Source organism: Tachysurus fulvidraco, chromosome 8 (genome assembly GCF_022655615.1).
Source record: "Tachysurus fulvidraco isolate hzauxx_2018 chromosome 8, HZAU_PFXX_2.0, whole genome shotgun sequence".
In the NCBI taxonomy this organism is placed as follows: Eukaryota; Metazoa; Chordata; class Actinopteri; order Siluriformes; family Bagridae; genus Tachysurus; species Tachysurus fulvidraco.
The window spans coordinates 1,884,801-1,898,889 of record NC_062525.1 but is presented as its reverse complement, the minus strand read 5'-3'; the positions used below and the strand labels follow the sequence as shown (position 1 = coordinate 1,898,889).

Genomic DNA, 14,089 nt, shown 5'->3' with positions numbered 1-14,089 from the left:
CACACACACACACACACACACACACACACACACACACACACACAATTTCAATTCAGTTCAGTTAATTTGTATAGCCCTTTTAACAATTCCCAATGTCTTAAAGCAGCTTTACAGAAGTATGGATACCGAAGAGAGATAAAAAAGAAATAAATATCTAATAATGATAAGAAAAAAAACTAAGGATAAAAATAAATAAAGGAATATATCGTCGCTGTCAGACGGAAACCTTGTATGTCCAAATTTTGTCAATTTCATATTTTTATACATATCGATGCTATCGGTCAGTCCCCTTGTGGGTCTGTTATTTTTACAAGTTATTAACCGATCTAGAATCTTGAAAATAGCTTGAGCGCAAATCTCTTAACTCTGTGATATAATCAGGTTACTGCTATAATACGATGTGTGTATTTGTCCACTAGATGGCAATAGAGTGTGGAGTATGGGGGATGCGTTGGTACTGAAGAAGTCGTTGTAGGCTCGTGCAAGCTGAGCAGTGAATGTAGTCACAGCATGTTCCTGTCCGTTTCTTAACATATATATCTGATGTTAATAAAGAAAATACATTAAGACATCTCAGAAGCTTTATTAAAACATCACAAACTCCATTGAACACACATATTTCACCTCTTCTTCACTCCGCAGGAGAGCTTCGCGGCATATCCTCAAGATTAAGAGTCGCAACGAATCAATACGTCTTCTGAGGTAAATGTCTTCAAAACACTGGGCTCAAAGAAAAAAAATTCTGACCCCCACTAGTAGGAATTTAGCGCAATACAATCCACTGCAACGTGGACTAAAGCCTGTGTATTGTAGATAAGATACGGCTTTTTTTTTATTTCCTGAAAAATAATGGTTTTGGAGATACGAGAATTCCACCCGACAGCGACGATTGTTACAGTATGTAATGGATCATGCGATCGACAGTCGATTGCTCATGCCTTGTTGGTTTCGCGGCTAACCTGCTGTTTTGTTGTGCATACACATTTTGCTGAATTACACTCTCGTGTCTGCCTTTTATTTTATGCTTATACTGCTGCATAAACATGGTGTCAGAAGATGCCTAGCGCGTTTTCTTAAGTTTATGCTGTGTTTGCTGATTCCGACCTAAGAAGTTTAGCGATTATGAACGCTGATAATGCTGCGGTCGCGCTTCGCCCGTACAGCGGCGCACCGGCTAATATACCTCCGCCATTACCGATAAACATGAACGGAGACTGGAGCGCCAATTGGGACTTATTCAGAGCCGAGTTCGAGGATTATGCGCTGGTCACGGGCCTGGTTGAAAAGACCCGGGAAGTACAAGCTGCTAAATTAAGAAGTGTGATGGGATCTGAATGCAGACATGTTTACCGGCACAATCTGAATCTCACAGATGAACAACAAAGAGACATTAAAACCATCCTAGATGCATTTTAAGCATACTTCAATCCTGCCAGAAATGTCATTTATGAGAGGTACGTGTTCGGAAGGGGAAGGGGAATCCATAGACAATTTTGTGACCAGATTGAGAGAAAAAGCAACGACTTGTGATTATGGTGGATTAAAGGATGAAATGATTTGTGACAAAATTGTACTGGGCATTATAAATGAAGGAACCAGACGCAGGTTGTTAAGTGAAAAAAATTTAACGTTGCTCACAGCCATTGAGATGTGTCGCACAGCTGAACAGACCGCTATGCATATGAGAGCGATGGACGCAGCATGTATGCCTACTGTAGCCGAAGCGGTTCACACTGTTGCTAGGAAACCATTCAGGCCTAACCAGCGGATGCAGAGTAATTCATCAAGACTCTCAGACACAAGCAAGACATGCCGATACTGTGGGAATGTGCATTCGAGAGGCCGGGATTACTGTCCGGCATGTGGCCAAACATGTAGACTTTGTGGGACTGACAATCATTTTGCTAAAGTATGCCTTAAAAGTAAAAGCAGATCTACAGAGGGGAAGCTTCACTGCATTGAACATTCTAAGGAGCCGGTTGGGGACAGTGATGATGATATTTACGTAATTGAGTCCATTAGCACGGTGCATATGAAAGGAAAGAAATGGTTTGTTTCTCTGCAATTACATGGTAAGAGTCTGCGTTGTCAGTTAGATTCAGAAGCAACATGCAATGTGATGAGCTACAGGGACAAAGTAAAGGTCGCTCCACACACACCACTCTGCCCTAGTAGCGCCAAACTACGGCTGTACTCAGGTGAGTCGCTGGATTCCATGGGCGTTTTTGATACAGAATGTGTGGTCAAAGAGAGAAATATCAGCTGTCTTTTGAGATAGTAGAATCAAGTCAAAATCCACTTCTCTCAGGTTCAACTTGTGAACAGCTAGGCCTGATGCAGATCACAATACCAGATGACGTGCTCAAAATTGGATATGAACGGTCTGAGCCTCTGACTAAGGAACAGTTAATTGATAAATACAGTGATGTGTTCAACTTGCCTGTGGAATCACTGCCTGGTGAGGTCCATTTTGAGCTGGATCCCAGTGTTGCACCGATACAGTGTGCCCCACGAAATGTTCCAATTGCTATGAAAGCAACAGTCAAAGCCCAACTGGACGCATATCAGGCTGAGGGTCATATTACTGATGTTACAGAGCCAACAGATTGGATCAGCAACATGGTGATAGTAAAACAACCAGACAAGCTGAGAATTTGCTTAGACCCAAAGTTTCTGAAACGCTCTCATTATATTATGCCAACCCTGGAGGATGTTTTATACAAATTGCCTAAAGCAATGATCTTCACGTTGGTTGATGCCAAACATGCTTTCTTACAGTGCAAGCTCGACCAAGAGAGCAGCTTCATGACCACATTCTGGACCCCATGGGGCAGGAAAAGGTGGCTAAAGCTACCATTTGGTGTCTCAGTGGCACCTGGAAGCAGCATGAACTGTTAGCAGGTCTAAAGGGCATTGAGCCCATCGCAGATGATATTCTTGTCGTTGGTTGCGGTGACACGGACCAGCAAGCTGAAATCATGATCACAAGCTTCAGGCCCTGTTGGAGCGTTGCAGAGAGGTCAACCTACGACTTAGCTTAAAAAAGTTGCAATTTAAAGTAAACAAAGTGAAGTTCCATGATCATATCCTTTCATCCACGGGCTTGAAGCCTGACCCAGACAAGGTGAGGGCTATCATGGACATGCCCAACCCTACAGATGCTAAAGGTGTACAGCGTCTCATCGGCTTTGCTAATTATTTAGCCAAATTCATGCCTCACTTGTCTACTGTTTGCTAGCCACTGTGGCGCTTGCTCGACAAAGACACCCCATGGCACTGGCTACCCAAACATGAAGATTCAGTCTGCAAGCTAAAAGCCATGGCCACATTAATGCCTGTGCTGATGTTGCCAAGCCTGTCACAGTTCAAAGTGATTTCAGCCAAAGCGGTCTTGGGTGCTGCCTTATGCAAGAAGGACAGCCTGTCGCCTTTGCTTCAAGAGCACTGAATCCCACAGAAAAAAATTACGCACAAATCGAAAAAGAGTGTCTCAGTATTGTCTTAGCTTGTCAAAGATTTCACCATTACCTGTACGGATGGGAGTTGGTCACAGCAGAGACAGACCACAAACCTTTGATCACTATATTCAGCAAACCACTTCTCAGCGCACCCAAGCGGCTTCAAAGCATGCTCATGACACTTCGAAATTACAGTCTCAAAGTTGTCTACAAGCCAGGACCTAAAATGTTCATCAGTGAGATGATGGCAGAGCAGCTGCTGACTGTACAGGCAAGGGAGCCATTTACCAGAGGCATGCCATATGTAATTTGCAAATAGAGCAGGAAAATGTACAACTCATCAACCAAGCGGAATACTTGAATGTGACGGAGCAGCGGTTGAGGACAATCAGGGAGCATACTGAAAGGGATGAAGCATTACAGGCCCTTAAAACCATTGTCCTGGCAGGCTGGCCTGATGAGAAAGAAAGGGCAACACACATCATCCAAGAATACTGGCTTTATAGAGATGAGATAAGTGCGCAGGATGGTATTTTGTACCGTGGTCAGAAAGTCATCATTCCCAAATCACTACGTCCAGAGATGCTCAAACGCATACATTCAAGCCATATAGGAAGTGACGCATGTTATCGTCAGTCCCGTGACACACAATATTGGCCAAGTATGCAAGCAGAAATCAAAGACTTTGTGAGTAACTGTTCAACTTGCAATGAATTTGCACACAACCAACAGAAGGAAACCATGCTATCTCACGACATCCTCAGCAGGCCATGGCAGATTGTCAGCATGGATTTGTTCAGTCACAGACAAAAGGACTATCTTATAATTGTGGACCATTTCTCAGACTTTTGGGAGATTGAACTGCTTCCTGACCTATCTGCAGAGACGGTCATCAAGCGCTGCAAGGCTCAGTTTGCTCGACATGGTCAGCCAGATAGAGTTATCACAGATAATGGCCCTCAGTTTGGTGCTCTGTTTAAGCGCTTCGCCTCCAACTGGGAATTTGAGCATGTTACTTCTTCACCAAGACATCCCAAATCAAATGGAAAGGCTGAGTCAGCCGTCAAGATTGCAAAAAACCTTCTGCGCAAAGCCATGTATGACAGAACTGACCCTTGGAAAGCGATACTTCATTGGAGAAACACCCCAACTGAAAATATGGACAGTAGCCCTGCACAAAGGTTGATGTCACGGAGACTGAAAACGTCTCTTCCAGTAACAAACAAGCTTCTGGAGCCATCTGTGGTTACTGGGGTTGTTGAGAGGCTTCGACACCGGAAACAGCAGGCAAAATCCTATTATGACAGGTCAGCTTGTGATCTGCCAGAACTGAACAATGGTGAGAAGATTCGTATGAAGCCCTTTCCACAAAAAACCCTGCACTCTGGAACGTAGGCACCTGTCTTCAGAAAGTAGCACCACGATCTTATCTTGTTAATGTGGATGGATCCATATACAGACGAAACAGAATGCACTTGAGAGTGGCAGAGTCAACCGCCACACAAGCTTTGGACACAAGTGAACCCGAGATGCCTCTTATGCCGGAGAGTAGTGTTGCAGGAGCTCTTGCTGATTCACCTCTTGTGAAGCCCTTGCCACAGGCTTCACATGACCTTGTCAAACTCTCACCCTCAGATGGACACATGTATACTAGGGCTGGCTGATTGTCTAAGACACCTAAAAGGCTGGATTTGTAATATGTTGTAAATGTTAACGTGGCAGTTTACTTAAAGCAAAGTATGGCAGTCAGTAAAAAAAAAAAATATCTGCCCAAAGTTCATATAGTATTTTGTTCTTATTTAGTGTAAAAAAGGGGATTCCTTTTGTTCATTTTTGTAAAGGGGATGTTACAGTATGTAATGGATCATGCGATCAACAGTCGATTGCTCATGCCTTGTTGGTGTCGCGGCTAACCTGCTGTTTTGTTGTGAATACACATTTTGCTGAATTACACTCTCGTGTCTGCCTTTTATTTTATGCTTATACTGCTGCATAAACAACGATTAAAAATTTGTAAGTTAAAAATAATTAAATTAATTAATTGTAAAAAATGTTTAAATAAAAAAAAATTCAATATTCCTTTACCTAAGAAAAACTACTTCTTTTATACTTGAGGTACTACCAAATCGCCTGCACCTTTTGATCGTAATAGGCATGATGGATCATAAAAAAATAATAGATCTCTCAGGTACTGTGGCACGGGACCATTAAGTGCAATAGGTCACACTTTTTTCCCTTTTCAGCGCAATGAACATACATACAGACACAAAAATGCACACATAAAATGTCCACTAACACACGCACCCAAAACACACACTCACACCCCCCCCCCCCCACACACATGCACACACACACAAACACACACAGAAATTGGGCATTGCATTTCATTAGGCGTCCAGAAAATAAAGCCAGACATTTGTAAATATTTCACCCAACAGAGAGCAAAATATGATCTACCGAAATGATGCCACACACACACACACACACACACACACACACACACACACACACACACACACACACACACACACACACACACACACAAGCACTGGGAATAGCAATTCATTAGGCTTCCAGAAAAAAACAAAAGCTACTCATTTGTAAATTTTTCAAACTTGTTAGGTGCATTTGTCCAGCTGGGGGCAAAATCTGATCTACCAACAAGCTTTACACCCCCCCCCACCCCCCACCCCCACCCCCACACACAAGCATTGGGCATTACAATTCATTGGGCATCCAAAAAAAAAAAAAAAACAATCATTTGTAAATATTTCACACTTGTTATATGCATTTGTCCAGCTGGGGACAATATCTTCTCTTCTTCTTCTACCAACAATCTTTACACACACACACACACACACACACACACACACGTTGTGTTTTCATATTCAAATCATATTTGTTTTCTCTCTCTTATATATGAATTTAGTTGCCTCAGTCAGCTTTGACCTGGGGATGTTTGACATACACCAGCCAGTGGTTATCCAAAATAATATTTAATAATTTCTGCTTATTTTACTCAAAACATGGCAAAATTTTATAAAGTATATATTTCATAAATTAAGTACAATAAAAAAAACATAAGGAGGTAAACAAAGTTTTATTCACATGAAATTATGGCATGTTTTTGAGTGTGTGTATGTGTGTGTGTGTGTGTGTGTGTGTGTGTGTGTGTGTGTGTGTGTGTGTGTGTGTGTGTGTGTGTGTGTGTGTGTGTGTGTGTGTGTGTGTGGCATGTTGTTGGTTGATCAGATGATATCAGGTGGGCAAAATAGATATTACACACAGAATGGTGATAATTGTAGAATTTTTGATTTATAAACATTCAAGTCAATTTGGCCTGGAAAAAAACAGGTTTTATTATTTGCTGACATTAAAAATGGTCAAAATGGTTTCAAAACAATCTCCTGCCCTTTAAATATACCAGCCTGTAATTGTGTATCAACGTTTGTGCCTCTATAGTGAAAATAATTAAAAATATCTGTTTGTTTGTTTTTTTTTTTACTAAAAAAAATGAGGCATTTTTGTATATAAATAAAGTTTATTATACCATATATAAAAAATATATATAATATATTTTGCAAAATATATGTTAATATGTTGGAAACAAGTTAGACTAAAAAGGTTCATCATATTATTTATATTTATTTATCATTTAAAAAAATGGATATCATATATACTTCAATTTTTATAAGTGGTCAAAACAGACAAGGTCAAGTTGACTCAGCACTCCTAATTTGTATAGGAGGACAATAGGAGGGTTAAAGGTTTATAATAGTATTTTATAATCAATGTGAAACTTGACTGGGAGCCAATGCAATGAGGATAAGATCGGGGTGATATGTTCATATCTTCTGGTTCTAGTTATGACTTTAGCTGCAATGTTCTGGACTAACTGGAGCTTGTTTATTCTCCTACTGGAACATCCAGACAGTAAAGCATTACAATAATCCAAACTAGAGGTAACAAATGCAAACTAGTGTTTCTGCATCATGTCATGACATCATATTTCTTATCTTAGCAATATTACTGAGATGAATGAAGGCTACCCTTGTGGTATTATTTATATGAGCTTCAAGGGCTTCTGTCTTCTTAGAGTTAAGCAGGAGGAAGTTAGTAAGCGTCCACTGTCTAATGTCCTTCACACAATCTTCAATCTTATTAAGCTGGTAACTCACATCTGACTTAGCTGAAACATATACCTGCGTGTCATCAGCATAACAGTGGAAGCCAATACCATGTTTATGAATAATTGCACAATGGGGTAGCATATATATGGAAAAAGCAATGGGGCTAAAACGGAACCTTGCAGAACACCAAACATTACCTTAGTTTGTTTAGAGTGGTCACCATTTAGATCTATGAACAGATAGCAATTAGTCAAATAAGACCTGATCCATGAGAGAGCTGTCCCTTTAACACCAACAACATGTTCCTGCCTATCAAGTAATATATAATGGTCAATGGTATCAAAAGCTGCCCTAAGAACAAGTAACAACAGCAAAGAGACAACAACCCTGATCAGAGGCCAGTAAGGGATCGAGTGTGCAGGTTGATCATTTTGAAGAAGAAATCAATGAAAATAAGTCATTCCCTTGAAGGGGATTAAAACGGTCTAAATACTGATCAAAAATAGAAATATTATCTACGGCATTATGAGTACAGACAGTGTGAGTACAGTGTGTGTCGTACAGTGTATGTTGAACAGTGTGAGTACAGTGTGTGTCATACAGTGTGTGTGTCGTACAGTGTGAGTAAAGTGTGTCTCGTACAGTGTGAGTACAGTGTGTGTCATACAGTGTGAGTACAGTGTGTGTCGTACAGTGTGTGTCTCGTACAGTGTGAGTAAAGTGTTTGTCATACAGTGTGAGTACAGTGTGTGTCGTACAGTGTGAGTACAGTCTGTTTGTTGTACAGTGTGAGTACAGTCTGTTTGTTGTACAGTGTGAGTACAGTGTGTCTGTGTGTTGTGCAGTGTGAATACAGTGTGTGTGTTGTACAGTGTGTGTTATACAGTGTGAGTACTGTGCGTGTCGTACAGTTGAGTACAGTGTGTGTGTGTTGTACAATGTGAGTACAGTGTGTGTGTTGTACAGTGTGTGTCATACAGTGTGAGTACAGTGCGTGTTGTACAGTTCGAGTACTGTGTGTGTGTGTGTGTGTGTGTTGTACCATGTGAGTACAGTGTGTGTGTTGTACAGTGTGTGTCATACAGTGTGAGGACAGTGTGTGTGTTGTACAGTGTGAGTACAGTGTGTGTCGTACAGTGTGTCGTACAGTGTGTGTCGTACAGTGTGAATATAGTGTGTGTGTTGTACAGTGTGTGTCATACAGTGTGTGTGTTGTACAGTGTGAGTACAGTGTGTGTCGTACAGTGTGAGTATAGTGTGTGTCGTATAGTGTGTCATACAGTGTGAGTACAGTGTGTGTCGTACAGTGTGAATATAGTTTGTGTGTTGTACAGTGTGAGTACAGTCTGTTTGTTGTACAGTGTGAGTACAGTGTGTCTGTGTGTTGTGCAGTGTGAATACAGTGTGTGTGTTGTACAGTGTGTGTTATACAGTGTGAGTACTGTGCGTGCCGTACAGTTGAGTACAGTGTGTGTGTGTTGTACAATGTGAGTACAGTGTGTGTGTTGTACAGTGTGTGTCATACAGTGTGAGTACAGTGCGTGTTGTACAGTTCGAGTACTGTGTGTGTGTGTGTGTGTGTGTGTGTGTGTTGTACCATGTGAGTACAGTGTGTGTGTTGTACAGTGTGTGTCATACAGTGTGAGGACAGTGTGTGTGTTGTACAGTGTGAGTACAGTGTGTGTCGTACAGTGTGTTGTACAGTGTGTGTCGTACAGTGTGAATATAGTGTGTGTGTTGTACAGTGTGTGTCATACAGTGTGTGTGTTGTACAGTGTGAGTACAGTGTGTGTCGTACAGTGTGAGTATAGTGTGTGTCGTATAGTGTGTGTCATACAGTGTGAGTACAGTGTGTGTGTTGTAGTGTGTGTTGTACAGTGTGAGTACAGTGTGTGTCGTACAGTGTGTGTGTCATACAGTGTGAGTACAGTGTGTGTGTTGTAGTGTGTGTTGTACAGTGTGAGTACAGTGCGTCTCGTACAGTGTGTCTCGAACAGTTTGTGTCGTACAGTGTGAGTAATATTTACGTGATTATCAAGCTTCGCGTTAGTTCAGGCAGGCCTCGGAGTCAAGTGCATCAGCTGCTAATCAGCCGTTTCCGGCGCAACCAATCCGGTACGACTTAAGTAATTTCCGACCCTTTAAATTCCCTTCTCTCGAGCTGCTCTCGCGCATCGCTGCTGCTGCATTTCTAATCCCAGCTTGCATGCTCATACTACAACTACTAGCATCGATCTTACTACTCATCATGTCTGATCCAAGCTCCGAAGAAGATCCGCGCTTCGCAGAACATCCCAGGGCCCTCTGGTTCGCAGAAGCCCACGGCTGGCCATTAAAACACCCCCTCTAATTACTGAATGTCCCATCGAGAAAATCCTCGCAACCTTGTACAGACAAAATATTCATGCGCCGCTCGGAATTAACCACGACCAACTTTTCTATTTTTTCATGGAAAACATACCCAAACTAACCCCGACTCAATTCACTCCTACTTCCGACCCAAAAAAGGCCACTGCATAAAGGAAACACTGCTCATGTGCCAACAACCCGCAAGCTACAAAGAAAAGGACCGATTGTCCCGACCTCACCTCACCAATCCAAGATGATCCCGTGATGCCAGCCCTCCAGAACATTCTTCTGTCCCTCTCCAATCTAGACTTCAGGATCTAAGCCCTGGAAAACCAACCCTCGTCCATCCCCAATGTGGCTTCCACGTCACTAAAACCCGCTCCTCCAGTCCCTGACGCTCCGGCTTTTTCTACACCAGCAAACACGGGTCTAAACCTCCTTCCGTGTGGGACCCCTGCAACGGCCTTCCAAGCACCTGCTGCCGGCACCCATTTCTTCCCACCTGCCGCTGCTATCTCTCCCCATCTGCACGCCTAGGTCCTCGCAGGTAATGACATTAATCTCGTTAAAATCCTGCTGTGCTCAGAAGTTCAGGATAAACGCATGGTCAACTGCAGGGACGTCTCAGTACTCTTAAAAGATAACGACCTTAGGCTGTCTAACTGTCTAACTATGCCTGAGTTCAACGTTGCCTTCGGCATTTTCAGAGATGTGATTTGCGAAACGTATCCGGAGCGTAGGGCCAAACTCGACACCTATTTAGCTATAATTTCAGACCTTGCTATGACCTACGGCGGGACCCTTTTTTATGAATACCACAAATCTTTCACAGCCAAGTCAGTCACATTCATCCAAAGGTTCAAAAAGGTTCAACCAAAAACTGGACTGGTCAGCAGTGGACCTAGCTCTCACCAGTAGACACTTTATCGGTCATCGTGCGCTGTCTTGCTCTCTATGCAGTTGCTTTCACGCACACCCCTTCTCTGTGCCCGAGATCCGCTAAACCTACTACCTCGGCAGACCGCTTACCTAAAGCCAACAATGAAGAAAAGGTCAAACCCATGATCCATACTCCCATGTGTTTTAATTTCAATGAAAATGTGTGCAGGTTTCCCAATTGTAAATTTATCCACGCTTGCAGCTATTGCGGAGATGGGCATCCAAAGTCTGTATGTCCCCGGAGGATGCATGCTCCCTCCAAAAAGACAAAATAAAGTCAACGCCTGTCAACATTCCTGAACTTGACAAAGCTTTGACAAAGCATCCTAATCGCTTTTTTGTACATTTTTTGATTACCAGACTCGCCGGTTTGACTACGCTCCCCTTAATTCTTACATCTGTAACAATCTTCAGTCCGCCTCAAGGAACCCGAAGTAGTCGATAGTCTTCTGACTAGAGAGGTAGATAAAGGATACATGATTGGCCCCTTCGATAATTCCCCATTCCCAGTCTTTAGGATTAACCCTCTAGGCGTAGCGACAAGGAAGTATTCGGAGAAAAAACATCTAATCATGGACTCATCAGCTCCTCATAACAACCTTCACATTCCTAGTATTAACAGCTTGATCCCTCTCCCTAACTTTTCCCTGTTGTACGCTTCGGTCGACAATGCTATCCAATTCATCAAAACAGCCGGCAAAGGGGCATGGCTGGGAAAAGCCGACATAGTAGACGCTTTTAAAATTATGCCGCTCCATCCCAATGGCACCTGTTTGGAGTTCAATGGCGCCACAACTTCACCGTCAGACTCACAATCGGCTGCCGCAGTAGCCCTCGCATCTTCGATAGTTTATCAGAAGCGATCTGCTGGATTCTCTTAAATAATTGCAAGCTGCCATTCGTCCTTCACTTATTAGACAATTTTCTCGTCGTGGACTATCCAAACTCTCCACCAGAGCGATGCATTAAGATCCTAAAAAAACTTTCAAAAAGCTAGGTATCCCCCATCAGATAAAAAAAACCCTGGGTCCATCAAACACATTAGAATTCCTCGGGATTAATTTAGACAGCAATCTCATGCGAGCTTAGTTGCCTGCCGATAAACTCGATTGCATTATGAAAGCCTTAAAAGACATCTTGTTATGTGACGCCATTACAAAAAAAGAACTGCTCTCTTTTGCAGGACATTTAAATTTTGCTATGTGGATCATCCCATTTCTTTCTTTTACAACGACACAGTAGAAACGTCCGTCGCGCTTAAGTTCTTTACTAACGCCGCTCCCTCAATAGGATTCGGAGGGTTTTTTTAATAACCAGTGGTTCACCAGCGCTTGGCCAAAATAATTGTCTACTCTCCCCCCAATCTCCTGTCCACAGCTTTGTTAGAACTATACCCTATCGTCGTGGCGTGCATCCTTTGGGGTAACCAGTGGTCCAGGAAACAAATCCTTGTCTATTGTGATAACGAAGCAACCGTCCACATCATTAACAAAGGGCGCTCCTCAGTCCCCTTCATCAATAAGTTTCTAAGGCGCCTTACATGGACATGCATTACTAGTATCTTCATGTCCTGCAGCTCACATACCAGGCCTTCGATAACTGTCTGTCTCATTTCAAATTTCAGGAGTTCAAAACATGGTGCCCAGATGCCTCTCCTTTGAGCCTGCCTTGCCCAGCATTTGCCCTGACTGTCCTCGACTAAGCTCTAATCTGCAGTCTTACCTTTCCGCAGCTTCACTGTACATGAGATCGAGTATAGCTAAATCCACTTTAAAAATGTACGACTCCGCTTGGACTTCAGTGCTTATTTTTCAGTCCCCGCCTTGCCAGTTAACATTGCAATCGTGAGTGCTTTTATCATGCATTGTTTCTTAGCAAAAAAAATGCAACCATCCTCCATAAAAAGTCAAGTATCAGGCATCCAATTCCACCTAAGATGCCTGGACCCATCCGTCTGCAGTCTGCTGAGGCATCCATCCATCCACCTGCTACTTGATGGCATCAGAAAAGAAACACCAAAAGGCAAAGACAAATGACTCCCTCTCACTCTCCCACTAGATGACAAACTGGTCACTAAACTGAGGCAGCCATGACAAGATCCTGGTTCACCGCCCGTCTACACTCGGCATGCCAATCCTGCGGCCTCTCTTCAGAGCTCTACACATCTCACTCCTTCCACATCGGAACAGCTACAACAGCAGCCTCGGTCAATCCCCACATTAAAACATCTGGGATGATGGTCTTCTGCGGCATTCGAACGCTACGTGCGTCCAGGAATCCAGGACATGCTAGATGCGCAAAAAGTCATGGACTCCATCTGATCACGATATATCTTCCTGATGTTCCTTCTCTCTCTCTCTCTCTTCTGTCTTCTCCTTCTTCCTCTGTTCCTGCCTAGTTCCTTGCATTTCACCCTGTATGCCTGAATATCAACCTCTCATGCAAACGATTCTCTGGGCGCACGCTTCCCCAGCCGCTTCCACTACAGCTAGTGGATAATTCAACTGCTGTTGCAGGGGAGTACTTAGCCTACCACAGCAACATGCTTGTTGCTATCTTGCCGCCTCTCGCTCAGCCCGGGGTGACGCTTCATAGCAGCATAGCTCCGGACAAGTATGTAATATTAGAGTACGAGCACCCAAGTCCCTACAGGGTGCATGCTTCCCCTACCAGTCTTCACTCATCCACAGATATACCATGCTCGCGGTCACCTTCGCACTGCTGAGGCATATTTAGCCCCCACCTTTTTCTTTTTCTTCGACTGTTCACCAGCCTCCTATGCACATCACATATGTGCTTTCATCTCCCCAGGGTGACACTTTCCCTGACCTCTGAGCAGCCGGAGGTATAGCACCTACCACATACCGTTATGTTGGGGGAACTCTTTGGCATATGGTTGGTTTTGGGGGTCCCCTCGATTCTCTAGCTGCCGCTCTCCCCGCCCGTCCATGCATGCGCACGGAAGGCACACGGGAAAATTTGCCCAGAACAGAACCATTCCGCCAACACTAACTCTATGCATATCGCTTAATAAACCTTCATTTGACAAAGTGGTCCTGACTGAAATCAAGCTTTGAATTAGTTCAGGCAGGCCTCAGAGTCAAGTGCATGAGCTGCAAATCAGCCATTTCCGGCGAGCCCAATCTGGTATGACTTCCGTAATTTCCGACCCTTTAAATTCCCTTCTCTCGAGCCGCTCTCGCGCACTGCTGC

The 14,089-nt window shown here is 43.3% G+C and overlaps 1 pseudogene; it reads left to right on the top strand.

Moving 5' to 3' along the window:
* Positions 1–4,199: 4,199 nt before the first annotated feature.
* Positions 4,200–12,700, top strand: LOC125145340 (annotated as a pseudogene).
* Positions 12,701–14,089: the final 1,389 nt, after the last annotated feature.